We start from the raw sequence: 9,484 nt of genomic DNA on the forward strand, positions 1-9,484 counted from the left end.
GGCTCAGTAGCACCACTGCTGGCCAAGTCCTGAAGGACATGTCTGGTACTGCGACAGGTGGTGAGAGAACTAACAAGAGGGAAAAACTTGCTTGACGTCGTTGTCACAGAAGCATCTGTCCATGACAGTATTGGTAGTAGTGACCACCGCACAGTCATTGTGGAGATGAAGTCCTGTCTTCACACTGAGGACACCCTCCATCGTGTTGTGTGGCACTACCACCATGCTAAATGGGACAGATTCAGAACAGCAGCTTAAAACTGGGCATCTATGAGGTGCTGTCAGCCATCAGCAGCAGAATTGTATTCCACCACAATCTGTAACCTCCTGGCCCAGCATATCCCTCACTCTACCATTACCATCAAGCCAGGGGACCAACGCTGGCTCAATAAGGACTTTGTAGAAGAGCATGCCAGGAGCAGCACAAGGCGTACCTAAAAATGAGGTGCCAACCTGGAGAAGCTGCAACACAGGACTACATGCATGCTTAAAAGCAGAAGCAGCAATGCTATAGACAGGGCTAAGCAATCCCACAATCAACGGATCAGATCAAAGCTCTGCAGTCCTGCCACATCAGTCATGAATGGTGGTGGACTATTAAACAACGAATAGGAGGAAAAAGCTCCATGAATATCCCCATGCTCAATGATGGCGGAGCCCAGCAATTGAGTGCAAAAGACAAGGCTGAAGCATTTGCAACCATCTTCAGCCAGAAGTGCCAAGTGGATGATCCATATCGGCCTACTCCCGAGGCCCCCACCATCACAGGCGCCAGTCTTCAGCCAATTTGATTCACTCCACGTGATATCAAGAAACAGCTGACTGCACTGGATACAGCAAAGGCTATGGGCCCTGACAACATCCTGGCTATTGTGCTGAAGACCTGAGCTCCAAAACTAGCCGCGCCTCTAGCCAATTTGTTCCAGTACAGCTACAACACTGGCATCTAGCCGACAATGTGGAAAACTGCCCAGATATGTCCTGTCCACAAAAAGCAGGACAAATCCAACTCGGCCAATTACCGCCCCGTCAGCCTAATCTCAATCATCAGCAAAGTGATGGAAGGTGTCATCGACAGTGCTATCAAGTTGCACTTACTCCCCAATAACCTGCTCATTGATGCCCAGTTTGGGTTCCACCAAGAACACTTGGCTACTGACCTCATTACAGCCTTGGTCTAAACATGGACAAAGGAACTGAATTCCAGAGGTGAGGTGACAGTGACTGCCCTTGACATCAAAGCAGCATGTGAACAACTGTGGCATCAAGGAGCCCTAGTAATATTGAAGTCAATGGGATTCGGGGGGAAAATGCTCCAGTGGCTGGAGTCATAACTGGAACAAAGGAAGATGGTTGTGGTGGTTGAAGGTCAATCATCACAGCCACAGGACATCACTGCAGGAGTTCCTCGGGGCAGTGTCCTAGGCCCAACCATCTTCAGCTGTTTCATCAATGACCTTCCCTCCAACATATGGTCAGAAATGAGGATGTTTGCTGATGATTGCACAGTGCTCAGTGCCATTCACAACTCCTCAGATAATAAAGCAGTCCATGCCCGCATGCAACAGGACCTGGATGACCTACTCACTTGTGAACTGTGATCCACCAGGTGAGATCCCACCTAACTCTCTAACTGGACCCAGTGCGCATATCTATGCTGGTGCATGGTGGGCATGTGTCCTGTGATGGTGCATCCTCAGAAGGAATCAGCTCCTCTAAGGAATCATCACCCAGAAAGTCCATGGACTGCTGTTGTGTGCGTGAAGGTCCTGGAGGAGAGAAGGAATGGATATGAATTAGTACTGGCAATGTTAGAATGTTGCTATTGAGAAAAATTATCATATTTCACTTGTTGCTGAAATTAAGTCCACATGACTGAATCTTGTATGAGATGTGGGTCAGAGATATTTAATTTTGTCACCAAGCAGTTGCGAAGTCCCAGTCTCTCCATCTCCTAGGGTCAGGGACATCGATATACGACTGATCTCCATGGCCTCTTCCTCTGATGATGTCAGCTGCGATGTGTGGTGGCCCACCTCTGGTCCTTTCCCTCTCCCTTGTGTTTAGTGTTCACTTCTCCTGCAAAGGGGAACGACAGAACATTGAGTGTCTGTAATGCATGTGTTCACCCGATGGATGCGCTGCATTCGGTGAGGGTGACTGTCGTGTTGATGCTTCACATTGCATAGGGAATGGGCTGAGTGGCAGTTGTGGCTGGATAGATGGGGAGGTGAATGATGGGTGCTTTTCAAACTTAACTAGCTGTGAGGAGTGATGTGATATCTTCTTCTTAGGCAGTCCCTCGTAACCGAAGATGAATTGCTTCCACAATAAAAATGAGTTATCAGGTGACTGATGAGTCCAATGCGAGACCTACAGTCTCTGTCACAGGTGGGGCAGACGGTGGTTGAAGGGGCAGGTGGGTGGGGTGCTTGGGTTGACGTGCGCTCCTTCCGCTGTTTGCGCTTGGCATCCGCTTGCTCCCAGCGAAGAGACTTGAGGTATTCGACACCTTCCCGGATGCTTCTCCTCCACTTTATATGGTTTTGGGCCAGGGATTCCCAGGTGTCGGTGGGGATGTTGCACTTTTTCAAGGAGGCTTTGAGGGTGTCCATTGGATGTGATTGTTACATCGGTCCAGTGGTGGTAACTAACAGCCAACTGCTGCTTACACCAAAAAATGGGGCATAGCAAAATGAAAATTGACCTGCACTGTGTAGAAGTGCCTTACTTCTTAGCTCTGGGTAATGACTCAATACACACTTGGATTCGTCAGACGGACAGGCCTTTTATTTAACTTCTCTTGCAAGGGGAATCAGTACCTCCACTCAAGGGGTGAGGCTACTATTCCAATGATACAGTGTAAACGTTCTATATTTATACAGTGTAACAAACAAGTTTGATTGAAATCCCTTTGTTCCTCTATCAGGATACATTTTAGATTAATCATCAGGTAGAAATAACATATTGACAGAAGGATCCTGGACACATAAGTCAACCGTTAATCTATAACAGGGCATGAATCGTGTAACCGGAGGTCCTCTTTAATCATATATAAGGGAGGCAAGCTTTGCTTTCGGTCACAAGTTATCAGGTCATTGGTACCATTAGGTGGGCAGGCATCTGTTCTTGGCTGTAGTTCGAGTACGTGCAATAGCTCTAGTTACACATCGACACTTGCCTAGTGTCAAGTCTGAAAACTTTTACCCAGCAAACACTTGAAATTAACCCCTTATATCATGTAGATTTCCTCATTCCCCCCTTTTGTCCTTTCTAAGGACAATCTATCTCGCTAAGTTTAAGAAACTCTACATCAAAGGTCTCACCCTTAATATCCTCATATTCAGACATCATTGGTACTGGAGGAGTTGACGCTAATAAGGAAAGGACTTTTGTACACAATAATTTTAAACAACCAATCAATAAACTAATTAAAATTATTATCATCACAATTGCGATAAAAGCTTCCAAAATTTGCTTTCCCAATGCTCCTCCCCATCCTGAAATCCAATCCCACATTGACCATGGTTCAGGTTGACGTAGTTTCTCTACGGCCTTCTTTATGTGGTTTACCAGATTGGTGATATTTTCTGAGCTATCTGGGATATAGGTGCAACATTCGGTTTTTATGATTGCACATGTGCCCCCTTCTTTTGCCAACAAATAGTCCAGAGCCATGCGGTTTTGTAAGGCAACAGTGCGCAAAGCCACCATTTCTGCGTTTACATCACTAAGAGCATCTGCAGTATCATTGGCTATTTGTTCCAACACTGCTGCCATATTTATAGATTCTCTTGTTAACTTCCCTGTTCCATACCAGGGAAATGCTATAGCAAAGAACCTTTCAGTTTCTGTAATGGCTCGTTTTGCTCGTGTCCCAGGGTGGCTATCCAAAGATGAAATGTGATGTATATAAGGCACTACATATCCCAAATAACATGACCCAGTCCAATTTTGTGGTAACCAGGGGTATGCTCTATGCCCACAGATGAAATAGGTGTTATTATAGGCTTCAAATTTGTTCCATATCTGGTGCATCATTCCTATTCCGTGTTCTCCTTTCCAGATTTTTTTACTAGTCAAATTTTGTACTGTGGACAGGTTCCACCATCCCCAATAGGGCCATTCGACTGCACCCGGTGGTTTAGTAGTAGTTTTAGTCAAAGTGTAGTTACATTTGCACTCACTCCATCTATCTTCTTCTACTACCTTATCCTGCCTAATCCTAAGACTCAGGGGTTGATACGGGGGTACCTGCATAGTGTGATCCTGAAGCTGAACCTTCATAGTCTCGTTATAGCATATAATATAAAAGAAATCACTGTTTAAAAGTACACATTCTTCTATGCATGGTTTGCCCTTCAGGGGATCTGATAAGTCAATATGGCAGTTTCAATTATCGTTAACAAAGGGAACAGTCTTATTAGAGTCCAAATCCAGTTCATCTTGGCAGTGTATCATCTTCAACTGATGCCTTCTTACAATGGGACGCATGTATCCATGTTGGTCGCTCCTTTACTTTTACAGCGGTGTTTGTGGTCAGGAGTACTTGGAAGGGTCCCTCAAATCTGGGTTGAAGGCCATTCTTTCACTTGAAGATTTTTATGTAGACGTTATCTCCTGGCTCGAAAGTATGGCACTTTCCTTCAGCGGGGCCGACCTGGGCTTCCTTTACCTGCTGATGGAAACTAGAAATGCATTTGGTTAGTGCAATGCAATAACTCAACATATCTTCCTCCATTTTATGAATGTCCATTTGTTTAGCTGTTAAAGGTGCCGAAAAGGGCAATCTCTGTGGTCTTCCCATGACGATCTCGTAAGGCGACAATCCTGTAGTTCTGTTGGTAGCAGACCGCATTATCATTAAAGCTATGGGCAACAAATCAACCCATTTAAGTCCAGTTTCTTTACACAGTTTTGCAAGCTTGTTTTTCAGCATCCCGTTATATCTTTCCACTAGTCCAGCCGACTGTGGATGATAACTGCAATGGAGGTGCTGGTTAATCTGTAAGGCTTTGCATAGTTCCTTAATCACTGTTCCTGTAAAATGGGACCCATTGTCACTTGACAGTTTTGCTGGTATCCCAAAGCGAGGCACAATGTCCTTCAATAAACATTTAGCAACAGTGGTGGCGTCACTCTTTCTACAAGGAAACGCTTCAATCCATCTTGAAAACATATCAACAATAACTAATACATATTTAAAGCTTATACACACAGGTAGTTCAATAAAATCCATTTGCAAGTGTACAAAAGGACCCATGGGGTTTGGATGGGATGCGGGCTGTACCTTCTTTATTTTTTTTTTCCTGCATTCATGGTCTGGCAGATAATACAATTTTCACATATTTGTTTTGCCAACTTTTGAGATTCCTGGTGCATACCAGGTCTTGAGGATATAGTCCGCCATCCCCCTTTTGCCCGCATGGGTGAATTTATGAACACATCGGGCAATTGGTGATAGTAATGATTTGGGTGCCACCATGCGGCCGTCATGATGAACCCATAAGCCGTCAGTGTTTTTAAAACAATGATTAACAACCCATTCCTTTACTTCATCAGAACTGGCCCTATTTTGATGGGTCAGCACATCATCTAAGGACGGGGGCTGCGGTATCTCTGGCTTTTCCCTAACAGGGAAGGCTGAAACTTGTCGTTCAGTACTTGATATAGCTACTGACTTAGCAGCGCTATCTGCAGCAGCGTTTCCAAGCGCAACCTTGTCCAAATGCCCCGTGTGCGCTTGGCACTTAATAATTGCAATCTGTTTACGTCTCTGAATAGCTTGTAAAAGATTTTTCACTTCTTGTGCATTTTTAATCTGGGTTCCCGAGGAAGTCAGGTAACCGCGAATTTTCCAAATTTGTCATGCTCATGTATTCATTGTCTACAATAGCCAGTCATTCCTAGAAAATGCTTCATTTCTCCTTTAGTTTTTGGCAACGATGTGTTGCAAACAACCTTTATTCTATCCGGCGTTAACTCCCTGTTTTAACAATGATCTCATCACTGGCTCAACTCCTTTTTCTGCTTTCTCTGACAATGGATACTGTGACCTTTTGGGTAATGGTGCAGCTGGATTAATTGTAACTTTATAGGGCTGTGCAGTCTAATAGTTAGGAGGTATTTTAAATTTAAAAACGGCTGATAATCTTGTCCTGTTTTGTCATAGCAGGCCGTGCAGTGCAATTTTGAATGCCATTTCCCTAGTTTCAGGGATTCCTGGTATTGTTTTATGGAGCTTGTAACGAATCCCCACGCTCCTAACAGACTGACAAGTTTGGGACTCAAACTTGGGTCGGCAATTTCCCATGCGTAAAGAACAGGGTGTTTTATTTCTGTTACTGGGTACGCATATGCCTTATCTACTTGGATTTCTACCGTTACTCCTGATGGGGAGCAAATGATTGTAGCATTCATTTTGCACAGCAAGTCTCTTCCACATAAATTCATAGAGACATCTCCTGATAACAGAAAGGAGTGTTCTTCCTCAAATTCTTCTACTTTTACTGTGAGGGGAGTCGATTGATTCAAGCATTGTAGTATTCCAGCCAATCCAGCTATCGGGGTCTTTTTCCCATTAATAGGCATTCCTTCAGAATATCCTTTCCCTAACACCGAAAAGGTTGCTCCTGTATCTACTAAAATGACATAGGTCTCCCAGCTATTTGCATTTTAACTTCAGGTTGGCTGCGTGAATTTAAAGAAACAACGGGCATTTGGTGGTCTGTGGCGCCTGGGGCTGCTGGTGTCAGTCAGTAATTCTGATCTCTATTTCTCCTAAATCCCTGTCCGTTTGTAGGGTAACCTCCTGACTGGTCCGAAAAAGGGTTATGGACAGTGAAATTAGGACCTTTATTCTCTAACGGAGGTCCATTATTGGAGGTTTGGTTCTGACAATTTTTCGCAGGGCATTGGTTTGCCCAATGTCCGGGTTGTCCGCAATTGTAACAATTACCAGATCGTCCATACCCTCTTATTCTACCACGTCTTCCTCTATATTCCCTTCTATTCATCCTTCTATAGTTACCTTGTTATCCTACCATAATAGAGGAGAAAGGTGTTTCTTCGGGGTAATTTTTTTTCTGACTCAACAAACATAGAGGCAGTCTTTTTATCTGGCTGTTCTCTATTTCTCTCTCGTCCGTTAAACATTTCTCGAGGCAAGTAATTCTTTCTATGTTAAATGACTATCTGAGGGAAAGGGTCTAGTCTTATTTACAGTCCATTTGGACCAATTTGGTAGGTGATCAATGGATGATTGACCAGTTCTTTAACATAAAGGCTGCTGGCGTGCCTTTCTCGGGTGGCTTACTGGCGCTAGCACTCATTTTAGCAGCTTAAATGGTTCACTTAAAACAATCTAAACTCCCGTGACAATCCATGATCTGCGTTGTACGCCCCTACAGATCAGATTAATAAACTATACATACGTATAAAACTCGAGGGTTCTCAACCCTCGTGGAAGGTATTTCTAACTGGGGAAAATACTGAATCCACAATAGCTTAGTGGATCATGTAAAAGACATCACTATTTTCTCAACCATACATTCTGCCGCGGGACTCACTTCCCCGGCTTGGGTCTTTTCCAACCCCTTCTGCAGTTTTTTTTCAGCTTAAATATTTTAGTTAAAACATACAACAATTCCGTAACACTCTATGATCTGCGTGGGACGCCTCTACAGATCAGACATGACTAAACATTAATACATATAACAATAAACAATAAACAATACACTTGTTAAACAACAACCAAAGTGTTACTAAATCCCCAACCTATGCAGCCTTACTGGACAAAGCTGCAAAGTTGATTGATAATAACAAGTAGTTAAATACTCACTCTCATAAACATTAAACATTGACACTGTGTTTCAGACAACCGCCCACTCTTCTCTCTTTTTTTTTTACCCTATTCCCTTTAGCCAAATCTTTAGCAAAAAAAGGGCCTTCAATTTGTCCCAGCTAACTTCAAGCTCTTCTCTCCTTCTACCCTACTCCCTTTAGCCAAATCTTTAGCAAAAAGGGCCTTCAATTTGTCCCAGCTAACTTCAAGCTGGAACCTTGCTAGTTCAATTTCCAGTAAATCGCTAGCTCCTTAGTTAATCAAATTCCTGACTTAACCTTCTCTCTCAGCAAGCTGGAACCTTGCTAGTTCAATTTCCAATAAATCGCTAGCTCCTTAGTTAATCAAATTCCTGACTTAACCTTCTCTCTCTGGTACCTTTATTTCAGCGCTTCCTACAGTCCTTTTCTGCACGATCCTGTTCGCGGGGCGTCAGCGCCTCATGGCTGGTCCTCTGTTCCGTTTCTGAAAGGGAAGCAGTCACAACGGCAGTTTAACCTCCGAACCTTGTGAGTCAATTACCCGATGGCAGTGCTGTCCAATGGAATAAACAGACTGTGCGCAGCTATGCTTATGGCAGGGAAAGTCCCAAAAATGTGGCAAAACACCACCTTCGGCCGATGGGATTTTCCCAACCGAGCAACGTACTCGGTGTCTGTTAACTCACCAATTGGTACAGCAAGCCATCTCGGTGGAACCTCCAAATTGTAGAAGTGCCTTACTTCTTAGCTCTGGGTAATGACTCAATACACACTTGGATTCGTCAGACGGACAGGCCTTTTATTTAACTTCTCTTGCAAGGGGAATCAGTACCTCCACTCAAGGGGTGAGGCTACTATTCCAATGATACAGTGTAAACGTTCTATATTTATACAGTGTAACAAACAAGTTTGATTGAAATCCCTTTGTTCCTCTATCAGGATACATTTTAGATTAATCATCAGGTAGAAATAACATATTGACAGAAGGATCCTGGACACATAAGTCAACCGTTAATCTATAACAGGGCATGAATCGTGTAACCGGAGGTCCTCTTTAATCATATATAAGGGAGGCAAGCTTTGCTTTCGGTCACAAGTTATCAGGTCATTGGTACCATTAGGTGGGCAGGCATCTGTTCTTGGCTGTAGTTCGAGTACGTGCAATAGCTCTAGTTACACATCGACACTTGCCTAGTGTCAAGTCTGAAAACTTTTACCCAGCAAACACTTGAAATTAACCCCTTATATCATGTAGATTTCCTCAACTGGTCCAATTTGGGGTAATTTTGTGTTCAACATTCCATCTGCTAATGTGCATTAGCCCTAGGGGAAGATTTTGTATGTCCAGGATGTATATTAAAATCATAACCTATTCTTCACAAACGCATTTAGAGATTCACTACATATAGCTCAAGGCTTTTTTCATGACTGGAATTAATTCTGGATTCTACAGTTCCCTATTCAGCATTCAGTTTAAATAAGAGAAATGATTTAAATTATGACAGGTGGTGCTTTATTCCTCCCCCTTTTATCCATCATGTAAGATGGCTCTTACCTTTCCCATCATATGGTAGTTACCACCTCAATCCCTTTAATAAGAATGAAAAAAATAAATTCACCAAGACAATATAATGGCCCAGAAATTCGGGTCGGAGGCTTC

General features: G+C 43.5%; 1 long non-coding RNA gene across 2 annotated transcripts; it reads right to left on the reverse strand.

Moving 5' to 3' along the window:
* Window positions 1-2,768: 2,768 nt before the first annotated feature.
* LOC147123181 (uncharacterized) lies at window positions 2,769-9,079 on the reverse strand. 2 transcript variants are annotated; one of them, XR_015073768.1, is made up of 3 exons: window positions 8,511-9,045; window positions 8,222-8,308; window positions 2,769-4,688 (listed from the first exon to the last, which is right to left on the reverse strand). It is a non-coding gene; the product is annotated as an uncharacterized LOC147123181 (long non-coding RNA). The 2 variants fall into 2 exon arrangements; XR_015073767.1 differs by having other exon boundaries at window positions 8,222-9,079.
* Between the last annotated feature and the right edge of the window lie 405 nt (window positions 9,080-9,484).

This window comes from Somniosus microcephalus, chromosome 2 (genome assembly GCF_052327205.1).
Source record: "Somniosus microcephalus isolate GS21.2 chromosome 2, FLI_Smic_1.0, whole genome shotgun sequence".
NCBI classification, from domain to species: Eukaryota; Metazoa; Chordata; class Chondrichthyes; order Squaliformes; family Somniosidae; genus Somniosus; species Somniosus microcephalus.